This window comes from Chiloscyllium punctatum, chromosome 41 (genome assembly GCF_047496795.1).
Source record: "Chiloscyllium punctatum isolate Juve2018m chromosome 41, sChiPun1.3, whole genome shotgun sequence".
Classification (NCBI taxonomy): domain Eukaryota; kingdom Metazoa; phylum Chordata; class Chondrichthyes; order Orectolobiformes; family Hemiscylliidae; genus Chiloscyllium; species Chiloscyllium punctatum.
The window spans coordinates 30452498-30480421 of NC_092779.1; the positions used below are offsets into that span (position 1 = coordinate 30452498).

General features: G+C 41.9%; 1 protein-coding gene across 15 annotated transcripts in view; it reads right to left on the reverse strand.

Moving 5' to 3' along the window:
• The window catches only part of LOC140464970 (catenin delta-2-like), a 1239301-nt gene that overhangs the window by 406197 nt on the left and 805180 nt on the right, over positions 1-27924 (reverse strand). The window lies entirely within an intron of this gene.

Sequence of the window (27924 nt, forward strand, 5' to 3'; positions counted from 1 at the left end):
TCCAATGACACAGGTCAAGAGACCTTGAGTTTAAGAACCAGCAGTGAAGGTGAACTGGGAAGAACGTGAAAGGGTAGTTGAGAGAAAGAGTTTTAGATTAGATTAGATTAGATTACTTACACTGTGGAAACAGGCCCTTCGGCCCAACAAGTCCACACCGGCCCACCGAAGCACAACCCACCCAGACCAATTTCCTTACAGTTACCCCTTCGCCTATCAGTACGGACAATTTAACACGGCTAATTCACCTAACCTACACATTTTTGAACTGTGGGAGGAAACCGGAGCACCCGGAGGAAACCCACGCAGACATGGGGAGAACGTGCAAACTCCACACAGACAGTCGCTTGAGGCGGGAATTGAACCTGGGTCTCTGGTGCTGTGAGGCAGCAGTGCTAACCACTGTGCCACCGTGCCGCCCTCAGAAGGACAATCTGATGAAGCACAGAACATAAAATAGTTTAGTGCTAACAGAACAGTTCAAGATGCCACGGGAAGTAGGAATTGAGACACATTCAGAACCATTTCAGATCAGTTTTATTAGAATGGTAGCATAGGATTTTTGTGGTGAAATTTTTAAAATCGTCATCTATACACTGGAGAGGCCTGTTCCTAATTATATATCTAAATACAAATAAAAGAAATGAATAAACATATAATTACACAAAAACATAACTTTATATCATAAACCTAGTTTCATATACATTAACATGCACTTATGTAAGTACAGTTCATTTGCTGTTCAAACATTACTATAATGGCACTCAGTGAGGCCATGTTCTGTTGCAGCTGTCACTTTGTGTTGTGGTGCCAACTGCGATAATATATGAATACAGTGTGGCTTTTTCTTAAGAGTTCTTTTCTTAGAGTTAAACATTTCCTGCAGCAGATGTGATTACAGCATGATTCTCCAGCAAGGCGACAGTGACCATTTACATGACTACCCAAGCATATTTATTTGTGTTTGTGCATTCACAGTAGAAAGCCTAAGGGATCCCGGGTGAGGGGATTTTGGGTAAAAATAAGCCTGTAATTTACTGTTAAAGTTATAGCAGTATCTTACTGGAGCTTATTCCAATGCACTTAGTAAATCTACATGGCTTATATCCAGAAGCAAACTCCTCTTTTTGTCCACTTACTCAGTATTCATTTTCCCATCCTGTTTGCTTCCCCATTACTACACAGCGTTTTGAATGTGCTTTTCAGCGTTTGGTTTTAAATTGCTCACTTTGAGAAAGCAGCCAATACTTTCCGGGGTGAGGTCTAAATGTTACAATTCGCTAATTCACACCAAGCTTCTGTTCATAGCCTTGTCATAATGTTAAAATGTATTTTAGGAAAATGTATTCAAAGGTGAAAATAGTGCTGACAGTTTTTTTAAACACTCCTAATTAATGAGATTGTTATTCAAATGCAGAAAAATATTTCCCAAAGAAATGCACTGAGACCTGCCACTAAAGCTTGCATTTCCACTAAACTCAATTTAGCCTCAATTGTTTTGAGCTAATCTACTACCAAGCCAGTGGGAACAGTTGAAATCAACATTCATTGCACCATCATTCACTCTCATTTGTTATTCCTTTGGACTCCTTAATTCTCTTCATCTTCTTTCTCTTTATTTTAAATAAACAGGTCTTAAACCTAATCATTGTTCCTAGCCATACTCCTGTACTGTACTTTCCCATCTGTTCTTTTTAACCCAACTCATAACTCACACAAAAGGCCTTGTTACTTCATCATATTTCTCAATATATGAAGGATGATAAAATTACAATCTACAAAGTGGAGATAAAAACTTGTTAAGAGTTAATGTGATGTGCCAACTACATATGGTGATGGAAAAACCAAAAGATGAAGTAACAGAGGCCTTTTTTAAATATGAAAACGGGCCATCTCACTGAGTCACTGCCGATTGTTAGCAGCTGCATTTAGGAATTATCACTAAACTGATCTTACTTTGACCAGCTGTGAAAATCTGACTGAAACTGCTCAAAGACTTGACTGGTTTAAAGGCGCTGCCTTGCCTTCTTCCTATCTCTGCAACCCCTGTCAGCTTTGTAAAAACCCATCTGTGAACTCAGCCCCACACACAGTAATTCTCGTTTTGAGTATCCTGATTTTCACTGATCCAGCATCGGTAGTTGTGCCTTCCATAATCAAGCCCCTACATTGTGGAATATCCTTCTTAACCTCCACTTTTTTCTCATCCTTTAAAGAGCTCTGTAAAAGCTCTTTCTTTGACCAAGCCTTTGGTTATTATCCTGCTGCCTCATGCAGTCAATTCCAAATTTTGTTTAACTCTCCTGTTGGGCACTGTGGGAGATTTTACAATGCTAAATGCATGCTATAAATGTGAGTTCATACAGTCATAGAGATGTACAAGCATGGAAACAGACCCTTTGGTCCAACTCATCCATGCCGACCAGATATCCTAAATTAATCTAGTCCCGTTTGCCAGCACTTTACCATATGCGTCTAAACCCTTCCTATTCATATACCCATCCATATACCTTTTAAATGTTGTAATTGTACCAGCCTCCACCAATTCCTTTGACAGCTCATTCCACACACACACACCTCACTGTGTGAAAAAGTTGTCTCTTCGGTCCCTTTTAAATTTTTCCCCTCATCTTAAATTTATGCCTTCGGTAGAAATCAGAGTAGAAATCATCAAAGTGGCTCGGTGGCTCAGTCATTAGCACCAGGAACCCGGGTTCGAACCCAGCCTAGGGCAGCTGTCTGTGTGAAGTTTGCATATTCTCTCCGTGTCTTCATGGGTTTACTTCAAGTGTTCTGGTTTCCTCCCACTGTCCAAAGATGTGCAGGTTAGGTGAACTGGCCATGCTAAATTGCCCATAGTGTTTAGGGATATGTAGGTTAGGTGCATTAGTCAGGGGACATGTAGAGTAATAGGTAAAAGAATGGGTCTGCGTGGGTTACTCTTCTGAGGGTCAGTGTGGGCTTGTTGGACCAAATGGCCTGTTTCCATACTGCTGGGATTCTATGAAAACCTTTTCAATAGGAAAGTACTTACTGAACTCCATTTAATATTTCTTGAGTAGTTTTGTAAATGACTCATACTGTGATGGCGAAGAGTCAATGCCATTTGCCTGATCTAAACAGATGTGTCAGAAAAACATAGTGGTGCAACTGGTTGGAACATTAGAAATTGCAGAGGAAGAAAAAAACTTTGGACTGAATCTTACATTGTTTTGGCTCAGTCCAAGACACATGGAGGTTTTGGAGAGTTTCTCATTGCAAGGCCGTGCCTGTTTTCCCACCCTACCAACTCCTATTTGCACACTATCTTAACCTTTCCTGGAACAACTTGTTATTCTGCAGATGTGTGCTGAAATAATGGCATCCTTTGTATACAGACCATTGTCCAAATGCCGCTGTCCACCTGGACAAGAACTGACATTCTGAAGTGTCCTGATCAGAGTGGTGCTGGAAAAGCATAGCAGATCAGGCAGCATCCAAGGAGCAAGAAAAATCGACATTTCGGGCAAAACTCCTTCATTAGGAATGTTCGGATGCTGCCTGACCTGCTGTGCTTTTCCAGCACAACTCGGCTCTAATCTCCAGCATCTGCAGTACCCACTTCTGCCCATTCTGAAGTACCCTGCTTGGTCAAGGATAATTGCACATGATGTGGGAGAGGGGCAAAACAGCATTGTGATTCTCTAACATGAACTTAGAATCCCTACATAGAATCCCGACAGTGTGGAAACAGGCCCTTTTGCACAGCAAGTCCACACTAACCCTCCGAAGAGTATCCCACCTAAACCCAATCCCCTATTACTCTACAGTTACTCCGGACTAATGAACCTAACCTACACATCTCTGAACACTATGGGCAATTTAGCAGGGCCAATTCACCGAACCTGCACATCTTTGGACTGTGGGAGGAAACTGGAGAAACCCAGAGTAAACCCAGGCAGACACTGGGAGAACATGCAAACTCCATACAGACAGTCGCCCGAGCCTGGAATAGTTCAGCCTGCAAGCTGGATTCTACAGTCATGCATAATATGTCTTTCCCTGTGGCCTTCTGATACTATTTGCAGGTGCACCCAACAATGCAGGACTGTGGTTCCATGCACACTGCCAATGGAGATTTGGAGTACCAACTGAGTACCAATCAGTCAGAAGGTACCTGCAGAGTAAGTCAAGGGCAGCCTCACAGATCAATTCAACGACTTGTTCACTGCCAGGTGTCTGGCCAGGGTGCTCATGGTCCAGCGGTCTGCTCCTCTGCAATCAAGGGAGTGGGTCACAGTCAGTCCTATGTCTCTGTAGTGGCCAGCCTGAGGTTAGTGCTTACACAGTTGTGGAGCCGTACAAGCATCAGTCACGGGTATGAACACTTCTCATCAGGTTATCCAGTTAAGTCACTCAAAGGGGTGAAGCATGGTCAGTCTATTGTGTCTGTCCAATAAAGACAAGAGACAACAAGGATGGTAGAGGAAAAGGGGAGGGGCAATGCACCAAAAAGGAAACTGGGACTGGAGGCTGTGCGATAGGGGGCAACTTTACATTGAAGGAATCTGGTATGGAGGCCTTAATAATGGAGAATCGGGGTTTGGGTGCAGAGGATGCTCAAGGAATATCCAGGAGGACGATGGGAGAAGATGACCCAGGGAGATTTGTATACCTTGATCCATTTTACTTCAGTCTAATCTATTCTACCTCATTTTTACACTTCGTTCTGGTCCCTGATCTGTTAAATTGTGGAAAATGATTATTGCAACTATTTCACCTGGGAACAAGTAAGACAAACTCGCTCTTCTCTAAATCAAATAGTGGAGGATGGGCTCAGTTATGTGGAAAATTATGGAAAGGTTAAAGGGGAAAGAAGGAGCAGCAGACGTTTCCAGAATAATAATATGACAGAGCGTGGAAAGGATCAGGAATCTAACTTCAGGCACAGCAGATATGGCAATAACTACAAGAGGGCAGTCAACGCAGGACTGAGTGTGTTATATTTAAATGCATGCAGTGTACGAAAGAAAATAAATGAATTTATAGCGCAGACTGAAATTGGCAAGCATGATGATGTGTGCATCAAAGAGACACGACTGCAAGAGGATCAGGGCTAGGAACTAAATATCCAAGGACGCACGTCCTATCGAGAGGATAGGGTTGCCTTGTTCGTAAGAAATGAAATGAAATTGATATAGAGAAGGAAGACATAAAATCTATGTGGGTAGGGATCAGAAATCACCAAGGGGAAAAAAAGACTGATTTGAGTGATGTACAGGTCTCCTTGCAGTCATCAGGATGTGGGCGGGACGGTGGCTCAGTGGTTAGCACTGCTGCCTCACAGCGCCAGGGATCCGGGTTCAATTCCTGCCTCCGGCAACTGTCTGTGTGGAGTTTGCACATTCTGCCTGGGTCTGTGTGGGTGTCCTCTGGTTTCCTCCCACAGTCCAAACATGTGCAGGCTAGGTGAATTGGCCTTGCTAAATTGCCCATAGTGTTAAATGCATTAGTCAGGGGTGAATGTAGGGGAATGGGTCTGGGTGGGTTGCTCTTCGGAGGGTCAGTGTGGACTTGTTGGGCCGAGGGGCCTGTTTCCACACTGTAGGGATTTTAAAAAGGCACGTAAGGAAGGCATTGTTACAATAATCATGAAGACCTCAATTGGGGAAAATCATTGATAAGCAGATCTCAAGAAAAGGAATTTGTGGAATGTCTACGAGATAGACTTAGAGGCTTAAGATGTGGAAACCCTTGTGGGAGATGACCATAATAAGACAGAATTCACCCTCCAGTTTGAGGGGGAGAAGACTGAATCAGACGTAATGGTATTACAATTGGGTAAAGGTAACTACAAAGACATGAGGGAGGAGCTGGCCAGAGATGATTGGAAATTGGTGGAAAAGCAATAGTAGGAATTCCTGGGAGTAGTTTGGGAGGCATAGCAGAAATTCATCCCAACGAAGAAGCAGCAGACTAAAGGGAGGACGAGGCAATCATGGCTGACAAAGGATGCCAGGGGCAGTAGAAAAGCAAAAGAAAAAGCAGACAATTTGCTGAAGATTAGTGTGAAGTCAGAGGATTGATAAGCCTTTAAAAACCGGCATGAGGATTACTAAAAAAGCAATGGGGGGGAGCAAATGAACTCAGAGAGTAAGCTACTTAAAATTATTTTAAAATATTTCAAGAGTTTTTTTTTAGATAAATAAAAGATAAGAGAGACAAGAGTGGTCACTGGGCCACAGAAGTAGTAGTGGGGAGCAAAGAAATGGTGGAGGAACTGTGTGGGTCCTTTACATCAGTTTACATGGTGGAAGAAACCAGTAGCATACCAGAACTTTGTGAGAGTCAGAGGACAGAGTGTATGTGTGTTATGAGTGTATTGGCCATCACTAAGGAGAAGGATCTGGGGAATCTGGAGAATCTGTAAGTGGATAAATTGCCCAGAATAGATGGACCACACCCCAAGAATCTGAAGGAGATAGCTGAGGAGATTGTGGAGGTATTGGTGGCGATCTTTCAGAAATCATCAGAGGCAGGGAGAAGATGGCTAAGGGAAAAATGGCTAATATACCATCCGTTTAAGAAGAAAGGGAGGCAGAAAACAGGTAATTATAAGCCGATTAGCCGGACCTCAGTTGATGCTAAGATTTTAGAGTCCATTATTCAGGATGAGATGCCTCCCTTCTTAAGCAGCAGTGTAATATTAACCAATTGTCACTCTTCTGGGATCCTCCCAGACTCCATTGATTCCTGAATCATCACTACCAATGTCTCTATAATCTCCTGAGCTATCTCCTTCGGAAAACAAAGGAACTTGGGCGTCCTAGTTCAGGATTCTCTTAAGGTAAACATGTAGATTCAGTTGCCAGTGAGGAAAGCAAATGAAATATTAGGATTCATTTCAAGAGTGCTAGAATACCAGAGCAGAGATGTACTGCTGAGGCTGTATAAGACTCTGGTCAGACCACACGGAATATTGTGGGCACTCTTGGGCCCTGTATCTGAGGAAAGTTGTGTTGGCTCTGGTCTCTATTCGATGGAGTTTAAAATGATGAGGGGTGGGATTTGATTGAAATTTATCAAGTATTGAGACAACCGGATAGAATGCATGTGGAGAAGATGCTTCCACAATAGAGAGAGTAGGACCAGAGGGCACAGCCTCACAGTGAAAGGGTGGGTTAGAATGGAGAAAAGGAGAGATTTTTTTCTCAGGCAGTCAGAGGATGGTTATGCTGTGGAACTACTGCCATCGAGAGCTGTGGAGGCCACACCACTGAGTGTACTGAAAACGGAGATAGGTTCTTGATGGGATGGGGATCATGGGTTACAGGGAGAAGGCAGGAGAATGAGGTGAGAAACAGATCAGCCATGATAAAATGGCAAGGCTGACTCAAAGGGCCGAATGGTCTAACACTGCTTCTATATGTCTGTATTTCCATCAAGTTGGATGACCATGGTGCCCTTTATAACTGTGTTGAATGCAAGTCCTGAACTTCCTTATTGTCTGAACAAGCAGCTAAGTCCCAGTTGAAAGCATTGCTTTGTTTGACAATTCTGGCTCTGAGCTTTTCTATCAATTTAACAATATTTACTTAACTAAGATTAAGAAATATCAGGTGTTTGCAATTTCTGCTTCTGATACTTTAAGTGATCTGGGTTAGTGCCAATTTTATTGACCTGTACAGATAGAAGTTAATTTTTGTGAAAGAAACTTTAAAGTTATGAAACCTTGATTTCTTATAGGTTTTCTGTATAATTTATTGCCTCTATCCATTGTATGGTGGGTAAGCAGGTAAACAGCTTGGCATCTGGCAGCTCCTGTGGCTGTCTTCAAGCTCTTTCCCAGGTCAGCTGACTCAGATGTAGCCTGTACCTGCCTCCTGGCAATAAAGATCATGACACTGAAACCCCTTAGACCCCAAGGAGTAAACCTGAAACTGGCAACTTTCTAGATTCCTTCGAAGGTAAAAATCCTTGGCTTCAAGGTAATTGTTGATTGGAAAAATGAAGCAACAAGCTTGCCTTTTATTTAATACAGTTTGTACTTCAATAAAAGGGAGGCACCAACCAGTAGAGATTGCTTCAGTGGCTGATAAATATGTGAAATAGGAAAAGCAATCTACTGTGTTGAAGATGTCTGTTTGATAATGCTCAAGGGAAACGTAGCTCTCTTGCTGCTTTCTCGGAGGTTGAGATCACATTTAATCCGTGCTGCAAATTCTAGCTGGTCATTAACAGGTACAAATAAACAGACTTCAAATTGCAACAGATCATACATTTTAGTTTTTGCGGTTAGCTTGCTCGCATTTGAAGTGCCATTCAAAGATTTTTGAGGTCACTCAACTGTGAAAGGCCTCTGTCAGAGGATATTTCGTCTCTCTCTAGTCTGGACCATTAACTTTGAACACGTCACCTCACAGAACAGAAACTCAACAAGGACACCAAACAAGAACGGAAAAACACATTATCCAAGTCTCAGCTCAATGTGCACACATTGGAAACCAGGGATATATTTCAATTTTGCTTCAGCATTGCCTTTAGTTTTGGAATATTGCACAGAAATATTGTACACAAAGCACATCGTTGTCACAACTATTCACCGAATATTAAACTAGAGCATAATTGGCTCTGACAAGTATGAAAAACCTGTCCAAAGGACTCACCCTCTATAATTACCCATGCAAGAGACAAAGCCAATTACTGCCATCTTCAATCTTTTCAAATATCTTTAAAAATGTGCATATTTTCCAAATAAATAGCACAAACTACAATGATGAAAGAGAACATTCCATCTACTTTGTATGCATGCATTTGGTTGGATTTACTAACTTCATTAAAATCTGGGGCTCTTTACATGAAGAGAAGACCGATGACTGACCTGGTAGGAATCTTGAAAGTTATTAAGCGGTTTGGGGGCTGGTTAGCTCATTTGGCTAGATGGCTAGCATGTGGTTCAGAGGAACACCAACAGCAAAGATTCCATTGCCATTGGCTGAGTTAGACATGGGGTGTGATTCCTTGCACTGACCATGCAAGATGCAGAATGGTGCTCCTCAAGCACTGTAACTCGTCTTCATAATAGAGAGAGATACCTACAGTCTCTCTAATAGACAGAAATACCTCCTGGACAATGGATAATTACCAAACGGTATAAAGGCCCTGCTGTACCATATGTATTTCCACTTGTGGGGGAGTCCTAATCTAGGAGTAAATATAAAAAAAATCTTAAATCTGATAAGGAGTTGAAGAGAAACTTTCTAAGCCAGAAATCATTTGGAATTTTGAAATGGCTGATACAAGGATTATTTTAGATAAATGGCCCGTACGTATTTAAAAAGCTGGCTCAACAGATGAGGAAGAAAAAAATGAAATGCTGCTGGTTGGGCAAAGTTGTTTGTTTCTGAGCTATTAGCTCAGTTGGCTGGATGACTGGTTTGCAATGTAGAGTTACAGCAACAGCACAGGTTAAATTCCTACACAAGAGAAGGTTACCAGGAAGGCCCTGCCTTCTTAATCTCACCTCTTGCCTGAGGGATAGTGACCCTCAGGTTAAACTACCAGCCATCTCTCTCTCTCTCTCTCGAAAGAATGAACAGCCCTCCAGATTATAGCAATTTACCTTTAGTTAAATTCCACTGAACTCTCTATGAGAATTTATTGCCTATGGACTCATGTCAAGAATGGTTTCTGACTATTTCCATGGGGAAAAAAAAATTGACTCAACAATTACCTTGATGCAGGTCATGGGAATGAACTAATCTTGTAATGTCTTGGCAGCTCGCTGTTTTGTACACATTGATGTTGATGTCAACCACAACAGGTAAATACATCAATCAGTCTGAGATGCAGAAAGTCCATCAAAGATTGAATGTGCCCTAATTGAGGTGTTTACAATGATTAATGGAGTTTATAGAGTAGATAAACAGAAGCTGTTTCTTTCTGAAGGGCTGTTCCTGAACAAGTAATCTTAAAATTAAAGCTCAGCCTCTCAGAGGCGAAGTTAGTAAGTATGGCCTTTACATATAGGATAGTGGAAATCTAGAACACTCCTCTTCCAAAAATCGAGCTTGATTTTTATTTTTGTTAAGCAAAGCTGTTGCGGGCTTATGAAACTAAGAGGGTAAATGGGGTGCTGAGATATGGATCTACCAGGATCTAATTGGATGGCAGAGCAAAAGTAGAGGACAGAATGGCCTTTTCTAGTACCGTATGTTTTAGTTTACAGATCAATTACATTTAAATTAGACTTTATGATACCGGTAGGAAGCCCACTGATTTTGCTTGTTTAGAATTAATGTGTAGAATTATTTATTTCATGAATGAATGGAAATCTTAAAGCCAGATGACGGCTTGGTCATTCACTAAGTCAAAGGGGATTAGTCCACCATTTAGAGGGTACTCTCCTTGATAGTGCGAAACTGCTGCTTGAATCTCTTGATAAGTACATAAAGAGTTTGTACTGAGGCACCATTGCAGAAGGTTGGCTGCACAAGTGTCATGGCCTGGCCTGAGCATATTTAGCAATATTAAAAAATGTATATAAAATAAACCTATATATTATCAATCAAATTAGATTACTTACAGTGTGGAAACAGGCCCTTCGGCCCAACAAGTCCACACCGCCCTGCCGAAGCGTAACCCACCCATACCCCTACATCTACATCTACATCTACCCCTTACCTAACACTACGGGCAATTTAGCATGGCCAATTCACCTGACCTGCACATTTTTGGACTGTGGGAGGAAACCGGAGCACCCGGAGGAAACCCACGCAGACACGGAGAGAACGTGCAAACTCCACACAGTCAGTCGCCTGAGGCGGGAATTGAACCCGGGTCTCTGGCGCTGTGAGGCAGCAGTGCTGACCACTGTGCCACCGTGCCGCCCATCAAGCCTCATTGTTCATATTAATTAAAGGGCCAAAGAATTTCACCCAATTGTTTAAATGTCGTTTGCTCAATCACCCAGGCCCTTGTCAATATCTTAAGACATACCCACCAGTAAATGAGGCACATAAAACTTTACTCATTTCTCCAGTAGTAATGGCCTCCTTGTGAATGCTCACATGGCAGAAGGATTCCTGGCTAAAGTTTTAAGCGCAGAATGTAAAACCCATTGAATGACTCCTTGCGGAAACAAAATACCTGAGGGTGGGATCAGACGTCTGCCAGAGCATCAGCTATATTTTTAACTTGCCAGCCATGCCATCTGTCACTCTGGTACTATCCCAAAGGCACAGCAAGGAGGCCAAGTGACTTCAAATCAAATGAAAACGAATCTGAACTTCTGAATGGTTTGCCCAACTCAGTAGATGTGTATGAATTATGGACTAAAATCAGCCCCTTCATATTACCTACCAAGCAAACGTAAGTCCTGTAATACAAACCCTAATCCACTACAAATTTCACTATAACAGTGCAGGCAAACTATGGTGGTATGAAAATCACTACATGCATATTTACAAGAAAGGCTCCTTGCACCTGAATTTCCAGCAAAAAAAAGAGTGCAATATTTTAAATACTTGCAGATGTTGTCCATTTTAGACAAAAAAAGGGGCCAGATTTTGTTTTTGACATCGAGGTGGGTAGCTTGCATCAGGAAAACTCCTGACTTGTCAGAGCCAACATGGTATAAATCGCCTCTTTATACATACTTTCCCATGGAAAGGCAAGGCAGAGAAGAATCCAGATTAGTGTGTCCTCAGAAACAGTCTAAAGGGGAATATGGGGGCAGGGCACAGTGGTCATGTGCTGAGAGGGTTTGGTTAATGGGCCAGCCTTGCTTCTCTAGGGAATCATCCAGTTGTTTTGGTTCTCTTTCAGGACCTCTAGCCCTCTGCGCAAGTTACCTTTGACAGCCTCATTAATACCAACTATCAACAAGCAGTACATTAAAAGAACAATAAAGAGTTTGCACTGATTAAAACGAAATGCTCGCTTCCACAAACAACAACTTAGTAGCAGTGGTAATACTGAATGCATTATAGCATTTTTATTGAGCTGTTAACAAAGAGCTGACTAATATATGATGGGTCAACTTGGGTGCGGTCCAACTGAAACTATAACATCTATATTACCATAAGTAGATAGCAATATAAATAAGGAACAGACTTGGGAGAGCCTGTTCTGGGAATATCACCTACAATTCTAAATTTTCATGGATTCATTATGAGTCCATACCTTAATGAAAAAGATAATGGCACCCTGTATCCAGAAATGCCGCCTGACAATTTATACTTGGAAACTAACTTGGGGAATTATTAGTAGGGAACAGAGAAATGACAGCAAAACAAAATCATTATTTTATCTCAGTTTTCAGTGGAGGACACTAGTACCGTGTCAATAGTAAGATTGTAGAAAGGGAGGGACCTGGAACAATTATCACTACTCGGGGAAAAAATACTGCACAAAATATTGGGATTGATGGCAGACAGTCCCCTGGGCCTAATGGCTTACATCCTAGCCTCTTAAAGGAAGTGGTAGCAGAGGTAGTGGATTATAATATGCCCAAATTTCCTGGATGTGGAAAACGGTTCCAATGGATGGGAGAAGTACTAAATTAAAACATCCTTATTCAAAAAGGGAAGGAGGCAGAAAGCTATAGAACAGTTTGTTTAACATCTATCATGGGAAATTATTAGAATCCATTATTAAAGAACTAATAACAGGACATTTGGAAAGACAAAACAGAATCCATTAGAGTCTACATGGTTTTATGAAGTGTAAATCAGGTTTGACTAATTTGCTACAGTTTTTTTCAATATGTAACAAGTAAAATGGATAATGGGGATCCTTTAGATGTAGTGTATCTGGACTTACCAATGGTATTTAATAAGGTGCTACACAAAAGATTCATGCACCAGTTAAGATCACATGGCTTTAGGAGTACTATATTAGCTTGGATAGAGGATTAGCTAACCTAAAGAAAGAGGAGATTCAAGATAAGTCGGTGTTTTTCTGGTTGGCAAGATAAAACTCGTGAGGTGCCACAGGGTTATGTTCTCAGGCCCTAACCATTTACAATTTCTACTAATGACTTGGATTCAGGGATATAGCCAAATTTGCAGGTGACATTAAAATAGTTGGGAAAATAAATTTGTAATAACGATAATAAGCAATTTACAAATGGATACGGGTAAGAAAGGTGAATGGGCCAAGGTTTGGCAAATGGAGTTTACTGTGGATAAGCATGAGGTTACCCATTTTGGTTGGATGAATAGAATGGCAATGGCCTAGTGGTATTATCGCTAGACTATTAATCCAAAGACCCAGATAATGTCCTGGAGAGAGGGGTCTGAATCCTGCCATGGCAGATGGCGTAATTTGAAGTTAATTTTAAAAAATCTGGAATTAAGAATCTATTGATGACCATGAAATCAAAGCTGATTGTTGGAAAAACCCATCTGGTTCACTAATGTTCTTCAGAGAAGGAAACCTGCCATCCTCATCTGGTCTGATCCGTGTGTGACTCCAGACCCACAGCAATGTGGTTGACGCTCAGTTGCCCTCTGAAATAGCCCAGCAAGTCACACAGTTATACCAATTGCTTCAAAGTATCAAAGAAATGAAGCCTGGCATTAATCTAGGCACCGGAAAAAACAATGGCAGACACAGCCCTGTCAAACCTGCAAAGTCCTCCTCACTATCAAATGGCCCTTGTGCCAAAAATGAGAGAGCTGTCTCACAGCCGAGTCAAGAAACAGCCTGTTTACTCACGGCATCACACCTGACAGAACATTGTCACAGGCACCACCATCACCATTCCTGGATATGCCATATCTCACTGGCAGAGGTGTCTGCACAGTGGTCTAGAGTCCAGATAGAGTTGCCTGGGAGTCCTCAACATTGACTCCGGATCCTATGAAGTCTCATGGCTTCAGGTTAAACATAGGCAAGGAAACCTCATGCTGATTACCACGTTCTGTTCTCCCTTGGCTGATGAATCGGTACTCCACCATGTTGAACAACACTTAGAGGAAGCACTGGAGGACGGCAAGGGCTCAAAATACACTCGGTGGTGGTGGGTGTGTGGGGGGGTGGAGTTCAATGTCCACCAACAGGGGTGGCTCATGAGCAGTACTACTGATCGAGCTGGTCAGGTCATAAAGGACACAGCTGCTAGATTGGGTCAGCAGGAGGTGGTGAGAGAATCAACAAGAGGGAAAAACATACTTGACCTCAGCCTTAACAATCTGCCGGCTGCAGATGGATCTGCCCATGATGTATCAGGAAGAACGACCACTGCACAGTCCTCATGCAAATAAAGTCCTGCCTTCACATTGAGAATAACTTCTATCATGTAGCACTCTCACCGTGCTAAATGGGACAGACTTCAAACAGACATAGCAACTCAAGACTGGGCATTTGTTAGGTGCTGAGGGCCATCAACAAGAGTAGAATTATACTCTAATACAATATGCAACCTCACAGCCCAGCATATCCCTCTCTCAACCATTACCATCAAGCCACGGTTCAATGGAGAGTGCAGGAGGGCATTCCTGGAGCAGCAAGAAGGTGAGGTGTCAACTTGGTGAAGCTACCAAACAGGACAACCTGCATGCCAGACATCATAAGCGGCAAGTGATAGACAGAGATAAGTGATCCCGCAACCAATAGATCAGATCTAAGCTCGACAGTCCTGCCACATCCAGTCGTGAATGGTGGTGGATGATTAAACAACTCACTGGAGGAAGAGGCTCCAATCATCAATGGTAGCAGAGCCCACCCATTAGTACAAAAACAAAGGCTGAAACATTTGCAGCAATCTTCAGCCTGAAGTGCCAAGTGAATGATCCATCTTGGCATCATTTAGTGGTCCTCAGCATTACAGATACCAGTCTTCAGCCAATTTGATTCACTCCACGTGATAGCAAGAAACAGTTGGATACTGCAAAGGCTACAGGCCCTGACAATATTCTAGCACTTGCCCTGAAGACTTATGTTCCAGAACTTGCCACTCCCCTAGCCAGGTTGTTCCAGTACAGTTACAACACTGGTATCTACCCAACAACCTGAAAAATTTCCCAAGTATATTGTTATGAAGGTAGAGAAGTGTACTGTACCTTTAAGAGAGTGAAGGACTTAGCAAGCACACAGAGAGCTGGAGAATTTACAATGTAACAGTTGGTCCAGCAGCTAGCACTGGCTGAGTTGCTATGAGACAAAAACAAATTCAAATTCGGCCAATCAGTTTAAATTATATCCCAAAATAACAACCTCCAATCAAGTTTGAATTTAGTATATTGACAATATTAAAAGCAGATGCTTTGGGGTACAAGCCTGGGAAAAATTGAACAGTTGAGGGGAGAACTGCCAAGCCACCAGCATGTAAAGACTGCCTGAGAAATAGCTGTCTTAAAAGTACCTTTATCTATCAATGACCTGTGAAACATAATTCCTAAGATGAAAATACGACAGAGGAAGGTGCAAAGAGAAGACTGGACAGCTGCCCAGGTTTGATATTTGAATTTTTCAGTAAATCTTAATCAGGGGTTTTATTGGACTAGTATTATAATAGGGAAAGTAAAAGATCGTTAGAGAAAGGAGTTGTAAATACTTTCTGGTTTGTATTCTATGTTATGACTTAAAAAATAAAGTTTTTTGTACTTTAAGTAGTGACTTTTGGTATAGTCCTTGTCCTCTCGAATTTTCACAATTACCGCACAGGATTAACCTTTTCTGCATTGCCGGTTTAAATTAGCAGGTGGGGTGGGGCAATATCCCATGTCATAACAATATCCTATACATAAAAAGCAGGACAAATCCCACCCAGGGAATTACCACCCCATTGGTCGACTATCAATCATCAGTAAAGTGATGGAAGCTGTCATCAACAGTGCTATCAAGCAGCACCTGCTCAGCAATAACCTGCTCAGTAATGCCCAAGTTTGGGTTCCCCAGGACCACTTGGTTCAAAGATGGATAAAAGAGTTGAATTTCAGAGGTGAGGTGAGAGAGACAGCCCTTGCCCTCAAGGCTGTGTTCGACAGATTGTGGCATCAAGGAGCCCTAGCAAAATTGGAATCAATGGGTTTCGAGACAAACTCTCTGGTGGTTAGAGTAATACCTGACACAGAGGATGATGGTCATGGTTGTTGGAAGTCCTGGAGCTGAGATGACTGACATCTCTGCAGGAGTTCCTCAGGGTGGTGTCCTAGGTTGAACCATCTTCAGCAGCTTCAACAATGACCTTCCGTCCATCATAAGGTCCAAAGTGGGGATGTTTGGCGATGATTGTACAATGTCAATACCATTCATGACTCCTCAGATTCTGAAGCAGTTCATGTCCAAATGCAACAAGATCAAGACAATTTGCTCCACCTAAATGCCAGGCTATGACCATCACCAATAAGGTACAATCTAACCACCTCCCCATGACATTCAATGGTATTACCATCACTGAATTCTCCACTATCAACATCTTGGGAGTTATCATTGATCAGAAACTAAATGGACAAGCCACATAAAAGTAGTGGCCAGAAGAGCAGATCAAAGGCTCGGACTATGCGGCAAGTAACTCACCTCCTGACTCCCTAAAGCCTGAACACCATCTACAAGGCACAAGTCAGGAGTGTGACGGAATACTCCCCACTTGCCTGAATGAGCACAGCCCCAACTACATTCAAGAAGCTTGACACCATCCAGGACAAAGCAGCCCGCTCGATTGGCACCACATCCACAAACATCCATTCCCTCCACCAACAACGCTCACTATCCACAACGTATATTACCTACACGATGCACTGCAGAAATTCACCAAAGATTCTCAGACAGCACCTTTCAAAACCACAATCAGCTCCACCTAGGAGAGGGGCAGCAGATATATGGGAACATCACCACTTTCAAGTTCCCCTCCAAGCCACTCACTATCCTGCCTTGGAAAACATAATCGGTGTTCTTTCACTGTCGGCAGGTACAAATCCTGGAATTGCCTCCCCAGTAGCACTGTGGGTCAACCCACAGAAGCTGTGGTGCAGCGTTTCAAGAAGGCAGTTCACCACCATCTTCTCAAGGACAACTAGGGATAGGCAATAAATACTGGTCAGCCAGTGATACCCATATCCCATAAATAAATACATTTTAAAAAAGCAACTTAATATCTAAATGAAGTAAAACTTCAAAGTGGTTACGTGCAGAGGGATCTGGGTAACCTCTTCCATGAATTGCAGAAAACTAGAATGCTGGCACAGCAGATAATAAGGAAGAAATTTGAATTTTGACATTTATTTCTGAAGAAACAATGTATAAAAGTAGGAGAGTGTTGCTGCAACTATACAAGACAATGATGAGAGTTCACCTGGAGTGCTGTCTACAGTTTTGGACGTTACTTGAGGAGGGGTGTGGTTGTATTGGAAGCAGTTCAGAAGTGTTCCAGAATTAAGGGGTTCATCTAATGAAGTCACAGAGTCAGACAGCACGGAAACAGTCAGTCCAACTTGTCCATGATGACCAGGTTTCCTAAACTAAACTAGTCCCACTTTGGCCGTGTCCCTCTAAAGCTTTCCTATTCATGTACCTACCCAAATGTCTTTTAAATGTTCTAACTGGACTTGCATCCACCACTTCATCTGGCAGTTCATTCCACAAGTGAACCATACCATACCTTATGTGAAAACGTTGCCTCCCCCGGTCCCTTTTAAATCTTTCTCCTCTCACCTTAAAAATATGCCCCCTAGTTTTGAATGCCTCCCACCCTCGGGAAAAGACTTTTGCTATTCACCTTATGCATAATGCTCATGATTTTATAAGTTTCTATAAGGTCACCTTATACTCCAGTCAAGCAAGTCCCAGCCTATCCAGCCTCTTATTATAACCCAAATCCTTCCATCCTGGCAACATGCTGGTGAATCTTTTTTGAACCCTCTCCAGCTTAATCCTTCTTCTAACAGGGCGTCCAGAACAGGTCACAGTATTCCAAAAGTGGCCTCACCAATGACCTGTACAATCTCAACATGACATCCCAACTCCTATACTCAATGGTCTGAGCAATGAATGGAAGCGTGCCAAATGCCTTCTTATGAAGAAATGTTGAACAGTTAAGATTTATACCCTCTGGACTATAGAAGAATGAGAGGAGATCTAACGGAGGTAGATAAGATGCTAAAGGGGATTGACAAAATAGGTACAAAGAATGTTTCCTCATGTGGATCAATCTAGAATGAGAGGCCATAGCTTTGGGATAAAGGGTAATAGATTAAAACAGAGATGAGGAGAAATTATTTCTCTCAAAGGGTCAGGAATCTGCTGATTTCACTACGCCAGAGTGTGATGGATGCTGGGACACTGAATAAGTTAAAAGAGGAGAGAGAGACAGATTTTTAACTACAAATGGGTGAAAACTTATGTATAGCAGGCTGGAAAGTGAAATTGAGCCAAGAAGAAGCTAACTATGATCATCCTGAATGCCAGAGGTGCTTCAAGGGGCGGAATTTCCCACTTGTACTCCTCATTCTTTTGTTCTTGTACTGTTTGTGCTACAGTGCCATTTTGAAGTATACAAGATAAATTGGATCAATATGCGGCATTTGCCAAATTTACTGCTTTTTTCTTCTGGGGTGGGTGAAAACCTGGGCCGATATTTTTAAATGCAATCCTTTATGTCTTGGAGAGTACTGGACTCCTTTTAATGAAGGGGTTAATGCTATAGTACCTTTCTGTTTCTTTGAGAAACTAAAATGAGGATTATGTAAGACTTCTACTCAGCACACAACTAAAATGTACTGTGTATCTCTCATACAACAAGTCATGAATGAGAAGTAGTAAGCATTTATTAGCTATGAGCTGGTAAATTAGGAAACCTGCAAAAAAACAAATAGGTGGGAAGGCAAGTGGCAAGATTGACACAGAAAGTCTGCAGAGGGAAAGAGGTTAGAAGTTGGGCATAAACCTGGCAGGTGGAAGATAATGTGATAAAAATGTGAGTTATGCACTTTCGCAGGAAGAATAGTGGAGCTGAATATTACTTAAATAAAGATTGCAGAAAGCTACAGCACAAGAGAGATTTGGGTGTCCTCATCTATGAATCACAAAAAGCTAGCAAACAAGTTCAGCAGGTAATGGGGAAGGTAAGTGGAATGTTGATCTTTATTTTAAAGGATTGGAGTACAAAAGCAAGGAAATCCACCTAAAACCATACAGAGCATTAGTCCAATCACAGCTGGAATACTGTGAACAGTTTTAGGCTCCTTATCGAAGGAAAGATGAACTGGCATTGGCTGCAGTCCAGAGGAGGTTCACTAAGTTCATCCTGGGAGATGCTGAATAGGTTGCGCTTCTCCTCACTGGAGTTTAGAAGAATGAGAGGCAACCTAATTGAAGCATACAAGAACATTAGAAGACTTGACAGGGTAGATGTGAATAGATTGTTTCTCCTTATGGGAGAGTCTAGGACCAGAGGGCATAATCTCAGAAATAAGGGGTCACTGTTTTAAGGTCTTGATAAGGAGAAATTCTTTTCTCAGAAAGCCGTGAATCTGTGGAATTCTTTACCACAGAGGACTGTCAACGCTGGGTCATTAAGTATAATCAAGGTTGACAGAGACTTTTTCTTTCATTAGTAAGAGAATCAGGGTTTATAAGGAAAATGCAGAAAAGTGGAGTTGAGCATGATCAGATCAGCCATGATCTCACTGAATGGCTGACTAGATTCGATGGGCTGAATGGCCTCCTTCTGCTCCTATGTTTTATGATCTAATAGTCAAACAAAGCTATTTGAATGGCTGAATTAATATTTCCAGCAAGAACTTCAGCTAGGAATCAATAACACTCTTGTCCATGAGTCAGAACTTCAAAGAACTACGCATGAAATCTAGGATGGCATCCACTTCTACACTAGGGGAATACTGCACTATCAGAAGGGCTAACTTCAGCGCAATATTAAACTAAGCTCCCACTTGTACTGGCAGCTGAAAATAAAAGATTTTGCAGCTCTGTCTCAAAGCGCAAGGCAGTTATCTCTGACAGGCTAAAGTGGGTACTGCAGATGCTGGAGATTAGAGTCAAGATTAGAGTGGTGCTGGAAAAGCACAGCAGGTTAGGCAGCATCTGAGGAGCAGGAAAATCAACGTTTTCAGGTAAAAGCCCTTCATCAGGAATGAGGCTGGGAGCCTCAGAGTTGGAGAGATAAATGGGAGGGTGGTAGGGCTGGAGGGAAGGTAGCTGAGAGTACAATAGGTAGATGGAGGTGGGGGAATGGTGATAGATCAGAGAGGAGGGTGGATCGGATAGGTGGGAAGGAAGATTGACAGGTGGGACAGTCATGAGGATGGTGCTGAGCTGGAAGGTTGGAACTGGGGGTTACAGACCTATCACCATTATCCCTGCCTCCATCCCCTATTGCACTTTCAGTTACCTTCCCACCAATCCCCACCCCCCCTCCCATTTATCTCTCCATCCCCCCACGCTCCCAGCCTCATTCCTGATGAAGGGCTTTTGACGGAAGCGTCGATTTTCTGGCTCCTCGGACACTGCCTGACCTGCTGTGCTTTTCCAGCACCACTCTAATCTTGCAAGTTATCTCAAACATTTTGACCAATATTTATCCCTCAAACCAACATGACTGAAAGCTAAAAGACTATCTGGTCCTCATTATATATTTGATTGCAGGATCTTGCTGTGAGCAAGTCGACTGCCAAATTCCCCTTTGCTTCAACTGGCCTTCCAGCTGTAAAACTCAGTGGGATCACCTGAGGTTCTGAAACATACTGTATAAATGCAAGCATTTTTTCTTCCTTTATTCTTTGTAACTAGGTTTGAGCCCATAACTTCCTTGTTAATGAATTCTTTCACTGAAGCATAAAGTTCATGCTCCATAAAGTGTGTCTTACCCCTTAATAGCGCTTGACAAATTGTTTTGCATCAGTTCCCTGCTAGGTCAAGCAAATCAAAGTTGTTAACAAAGATAGCGTAAAAAAATGATCAAGTGTTTGGACTTGCACTATTATCGGATGGCTTAACCTCCTGTCAATTATAAATTGACAAGAGTGCAACAGTAGTTGAAGGTGGCCCTGTTGGCAAAATTACCTTGGCACCATTATGAAAATAATGGCTGTAGTCATAAGAATTCCAACAATGCTCATGGGAACAGCAGTAGGCCATTCAACCCTTCCAAACACTTCCCCCCCCATTCGTCTGGACCATGTTGACTGGCATTTAAATCCCTTGCCTAATTAAAGTGATCAATTATCAATTCCAAAATGTTCGACTGACCAATCTCAAAACCTCTTTGGGGAGACAGTTTTAGGTTTGAAAGTGTGTCCCAACACGCCCCATGAATGGCCCAACCTAACCTTAAGGTTATTCACCCTTGTTCTAAACTCTTCCAACAGAAAAAAAAGTAATTCTCTCTATTGATACAATTTCTTTTAAAAGGAACATCCCTGGTTTGCCCAATTTGTTGTCAGATCTTGACAGCTAACAGATCTTTTATTAACTACAAACTGTCAAAATCATTCATCAGCAAGTTTGTGAGGCCACCCCACTCCAACAAGGAACACTGACTTTTGAAAATTAAATGTGTCAAGCGCAGCATTCTGAAAAATAGAATATTCTTTAAAAATGTCTGTAGCAAGTGACCAAATAAAAACTAGCTATATCTCATGGGTTCAAAAAACGACTGAGATCCCTCGTGGCAATCTAAAACTGCCCCAATGGATAATTTTGAGTCTAAATTCTTCTTTAAAATCTGCAGTGTGACATAAAAGCTCCTAAATATTCCACTTAACTCAATCCAATGAAATTGCTAATGGCTTACATTTTTAAAAAAACTGATAAAATGAACAATTAGGTTTGCAGCTTTCCATATTTGACACTTAATTAAATACCCAGGGTGCACTCAACAGCAAGGTTGCTGACTCACAGCACAACCAAATTACGTTAGTTGGAAAAACAGCAAGGAGCCATGAACCGACATGACAGGATTGCCCAAAACCACATATACTGCTTGATGGATTGCAACCCCTGGTAGCAAGCTGTAGTGTCATAGTAACAATGTGGTCATTACTCAGCTGTGTTATAAAATACAGCTATGCTTAAAGAGACTTAACACAACAGTGAGAAAGAGAGTGGCCCATGTGTTTTCTCCAACCTCTATAATCCTGTCAGTTGTCCTTCCCAAGTTAGTTATACGCCAAAGCATGGATTGCAAAAAAACCTTCAGTGACCTGCAAATAATATACCAGAACTTAACTCTTCAAGGACAGAGTCCATACCACAGAAAAGATTCAAAAGTAAGGCAATTGTCACCGTTAGCAGGATTTATCTATCACAGTGAGCATTTCAAGGGCTGCATATATCATTCTCTTGTACTGTATATCATTCTATTTTACTTTAATGCTGACTCTTTAGAGGCTTTTGATTCCATGATAACCACTTTTAGAGGTTATCGATTAAAAGAGGGATTTATGGCCCAGACTGTCACTTTGAAGGACTGTGTACTAGTGATCTCAGCAGGCCTGTATGGGAGATTGCAAATTCCTTAATGATAAAACTCTTGTAACACAGCCTGTAAAATTTCTATCCAAAGCTTTCCATCACTTCTGTAGTGAACTGTCAATGCAAAAGAATAATAAATAAATATGAAAGCACTTTGTATTAAGCTGATGACTGATTAAGTTAGCAGATCCCCAATCTAACCATCGCTGGGGTACACATGTAGACTGTATTGTGGCTTGGAGGAGTTCAGAGCAAGGAGACATATCTTTAAAATCAGAGTCAGACCATTCAGGAGAGACGTTAGGAAACACTTTTCCATGCAAACGTTAGCAGAAATGTGGAGTTTTCTCCTACAAAAACAAAACAGTGGACTCAGCTCGATTAATAATTTTTAATTCTAAATTGACTTTGATAAGGCTAGAAAATAATATTGAGCTGAGAATGGAGTATGGAATTAACTGTGGATGCCTTCTCGTATTCTTATGATCTGGTTGCTATTAACAACTGGCCCACCATCAGGAGTTGAGTCCCTCTCTTTAATCACCTTAACAACTATCAAGGAGTTAGGAGTCCCTGCATTGCTTATTTTCTCACCAATTAGAAGGACTTCGGTGTGGCTACATTGGTTAATCAATGCACCCATTGTTAGAAGTTGGAGTATTTTAGTAGTTAGTAATAGATGCTTGCAATACACAGCATAAGTCTTAAAATATTGAATTACAGTATTTCAAACTGCAGCGATTTCTTTTAGTAATTATGTCACTTAATTTTACAGGTGTCACAAAATGGCAGATTGATGTTTGTTCTGCCATGTAAATATCTCAACTCCAAACTCTGAACAGTGACAGAGTCTTAGAGATGGACAGCATGGAAACAAACCCTTTGGTCCAACTCACCCATGCTGACCAGAAAGCTTAAATTAACCATTTGCCAGCACTTGGCCCATATCCTTCTGAGAGAAAGTGAGGATTGAAGATGCTGAAGATTCAGAGCTGAAAATGTGTTGCTGGAAAAGCACAGCAGGTCAGGCAGAATGCTCCTGAAGAAGGGCTCATGCCCGAAATGTCGAGTCTCCTGCTCCTTGGATGCTGCCTGACCTACTGCGCTTTTCCAGCAATATATTTTCAGCCCATATCCTTCTGAACCCTTCTTATGCATATATCCATCCAAATGCATATTAAAAGATGTAGTTGTACCAGCCTCCATCACTTCCTGTGTCAGCTCCAGCTCATTCCATACATGCACCACCCTCTGTATGAAAAAGTGGCTCCTTTGTTCTCTTTTATATGTTCCCCCCTTACCTTAATCATATATCCTCTAGTTTTGGATTCCCCTACCCCAGAGAAGGGACCTTGACTATTCACCCTATCCATTCCCCTCATGATTTTATAAATGTCCTAAGGTCACCCCTCAGCCTCTTAGGCTCCAGGGAAAATAGTCCCAGTTTATTCAGCTTCTCCCCATAGCTCAAACCCTCCAACCCTGGCTACATCCTTGTAAATCTTTTCTGAACCCTTTTGAGTTTCACACCATCTTTCCTAAAACAGGGAAGCCAGAATTGAATGCAGTATTCCAAAAGTGGCCTAATCAATGTCCTGTACAGCTGCAACATGGTATCCCAGGTCCTATCCTCAATGCGCTGACCAATAAAGGCAAACGCCTTCTTCACTATCCTGCTTATCTGCTATTCCATCTGCAAGGAACTATGAAGCTACACTACAAAGGTCTCTTTGTTTGGCAACACTCTCCAGGATCTTACCATTAAGTGAATAAATCCTGCCCTGATTTGGCTTGCCAAAATGTAACACCTCACATTTATCTAAATTAAACACCATCTGCCACCCGTCAGCCTATCGGCCCATCTGGTCAAGTTAAGTTCTTCAATATAACTATCAAAATCCATCATTCCAACTGACAGATATCATAGAACAGAGCAAAGGAAAGCAAAATGCTAATTTCATTTTGGCAGAAAATACTTCAAAATTTCAATCTACACTCAACTCTTTTTCTGAGGCCTTTGCTAAAGTAAGAGAATCATCGAACAGCCTTTTAGTCATAACACTGATGGACACCATTCAGCCTGTCGTGTCTATCCCACTACTATGCTTCTCCCACACAGCCTTTTGAAAATTGAATCTATCTCCACAACAGTCACACCAATGCATTCCAGGTCATAACCACTTGCTGCATTAAAAAAATCTTTTACCACTTGGATTGTTGGATCTTTTGCAAATCATGTGAAATAGGATGACTATTGACCTATGCTGTCCAGACTCTCCATTATTTTGAGCACCGTTTTTCAATCTCCAATCCTTCACTAGTAAGAACAGCTTCTTCAAAGTTAATTGATCTTAATACTTCAGGCACACGTGTCAACATTCTGGGGGTTATCGTTGAGCAAAAATGTAACCGGGCTGGACATTTAAATACTATAGCAACATGAGCAGGTCAATGGCTAGGCTTGCAGTCAGTAACTCACCTCCTGCCTTCCCACTGCTTGTACACTGTCTATAAGGCCCAAGTCAAGAGGGTGGTAAAATATCTCCCTCTTTCCTGGATGAATGCAGCTCCAGAACACTAGAGAAGCTCAACTCCATAGAGGAGAAAGTAGCCTGCATGACTGGGACCACATCCACAGCAGGCACCTTGGAAGAAGTTACAAGACAATGGAGTACTCAATGAAAGGTAGGGCATTAAGAAGCTCAGAAGAACAGAGAAATCTTGGGGTGCTTGTCCACAGATCCCTGAAGGTGGCAGGATAGGTCAACAGGGGAGTTAGAATGGCAAATGGGTCAGTTATTTGTCTTTGTCAATCGATGCTTCAATAAAGACAGAATAAGGATGGAGCTCTGCAAGAGTTTGGTTAGGTAACAGGTGGAGGATTGTGTGCAGTTCTGATCACTGTACTATAGGAAGGATGTAACTGCACTGGAGGGGGACCTGGATGTTGTCTGGGATGGAGCAATTTGGCTATGAAGAGAGGTTGGATAAGTTTGGGCTGTTTCCTTTGGAGTAGAGAAGGCCGAGAGGGGACCTGATTGAGATTTAAAAGATGATAAGTGGTATTGACAGGGTGATTAGAAAGAAGCTGTTCACCTTAATTGAAGGGTCAATAACAAGGGGGCACCTTTCAGGGCAAAAGGCAGAAGGCTTAGACAGGAGGTGAGAAAACAACTTTTTTTCACTCAGAAGGTGCTGGAGGTCTGGGATGCATTCCCTAGGAGGACAGCTGAGAACGGTAAGCACATAACTTTTAAAAATCACTCAGATGAGCACTTGAAATGTCATAACTTTCAAGGCTATGGGCCAAGTGTCGAAAATGGGAATAATGTAGATTTGGTGCTGGAAAAGCGCAGCAGGCCAGACAGTATCAGAGGAGCAGGAGAATTGACATTTCGGGCATAAGCCCTTCTTCAGGAATGAGGCTGGTGTGCCAAGCAGGCTAAGATAAAAGGTGGGGGGGGGGGGCGCGCGCTGGGAATACGATAGGTGGAAGGAGGTGAGGACGAGGGTGATAGGCCGGAGAGGGGGTGGGGGTGGGGTGGGGGAAGAGGTCTTCCCAACCTCTCCGCCCCCACCCCCTCTCCGGCCTATCACCCTCACCCTCACCTCCTTCCACCTCTCGTATTCCCAGCGCCCCTCCCCCAAATTCCACTGCCCCCCGCACCCCCACCTTTTATCTCAGCCCGCTTGGCACACCAGCCTCACTCCTGAAGAAGGGCTTATACCCAAAACATCGATTCTCCTGCTCTTCCGATGCTGTCTGGCCTGCTGTGTTTATCCAGCACCACAGTTTTCAACTCTGGTCTCCAGCATCTGCAGTCCTCACTTTCTCAGTGTAGATTTGACGTAGGTTATCAGTCCAAACTCGATTGGCCAAAGGGCCTCCACCATACTGTATGATTCCATGATTTTATAAGCTGAAGCTCAGGTGATTCAGCCTTCTAAAGGTTGTCTTAGCCCTCAGCCAAGCTTCATTGCCAGGAAGCATTCATCCATTCACCCACCAGCTCTTTATACCACCTCCACCAACTAGCACATTCACAGACATACACTGGCTGCCAGTCCAACAATGCCCTCTCGTGTTCAAATCCCTTCACAACCACACCCTTCCTTTCATCTGTAAAGTGTACCCAACCACAAACTCCCATGATTTTAAGAATTGAGCTTAAAGGCTTAGTGTTGAATTTTGTCATAATTTATTGAACACAAATCTTCCCTGGTTAACACTGACTGAGAACAAACAGCTCTTTTTTTTGAGTAAGCAATTACAAAATAATTGATTTTGAAAACCATTCTATATCACGTAAAACGATTTGCAGAAATCACAATCAGGATAAGATTGGACTTAGGAAACTGTATTACAATCATAGTCTGTTAATTGCGAGAGCTTGGTGAAAATCAAAGGGCACCATTTATTGCAGCACATCTGCAAGTATAAACTACAGAATACTCATCTTAATGCAGCTATTTAATTGCACATGCTACTGGCAAGATCAAGATCAAAGGATTCCCCTCCTCCATTCAGAGATTCTGCGAGCTTCCTTTTAACCATTGTGAACACTCAGATACACAAATCCATACCAAGCTTAAAATGACAGCAAGGTGTATTAAGAATTTACGAAAAGCCAATTAAATCTATTTAAAAAAACAACTCCAATTGCATAAAAATAAAATGCTGATTGTTTAACATATGAAACAAGTTAAAACAACCTTGATCCCTTCATTATTTGCATTTTGCATGCACTATATCATTATCAAAATATTTGTCATGCAGTCCACAGTACACAATTCCATCGAATATATCTTTCTGTGATTCTACAGCGTAAGTGGCTTTATTTGTGTAAAATTACAATTATCTTTGCATTATCAACATGATTTTATTATAAAATTTTGCATAAAATGTGTCAGCAAGGTAAAATATATGTTTAAAGAAATCTCACATTCACATAAAATTAGTGTCAACAGAAGGTTACTTCCTGTTTCTTTACTTGCAACAACATTTTGCATTTAAAATTTTCAGGTTTTACATTTAAAAAGCAAATGCCTATGTAAACAAAATTTTCATACTGCAATTACACCTAATAATGACATTGTAACACCTTGATTTTGGATTTCTGGACTCCTTAGTTATGAGGTGCTCCAAGGTTATAAGATATAGGATTTATAATCATCTGGAAAACGAATAATTTGATTAGGGATAGTCAACACAGTTTTGTGAAGGGTGGGTCGTGCCGTACTAAACTTATTGAATTCTTTGAGAAGGTGACAAAACAGGTGGATGAAGGTAAAGCGGTTGATGCGGTGTATATGGACTTCAGTAAGGTGTTTACTAAGGTTCCACATGGTAGCCTTTTGCATAAAATATGGTGTTTCGGGATTGAAGGTGATTTAGTTGTTTGTATCAGAAATTGACGAGCTGAAAGAAGACAGAGGGTGGCGGTTGATGGGAAATATTCATCCTGGAGCTCAGTTACCAGTGGTGTGTATCACAAGGTGTGGGTTAGATGG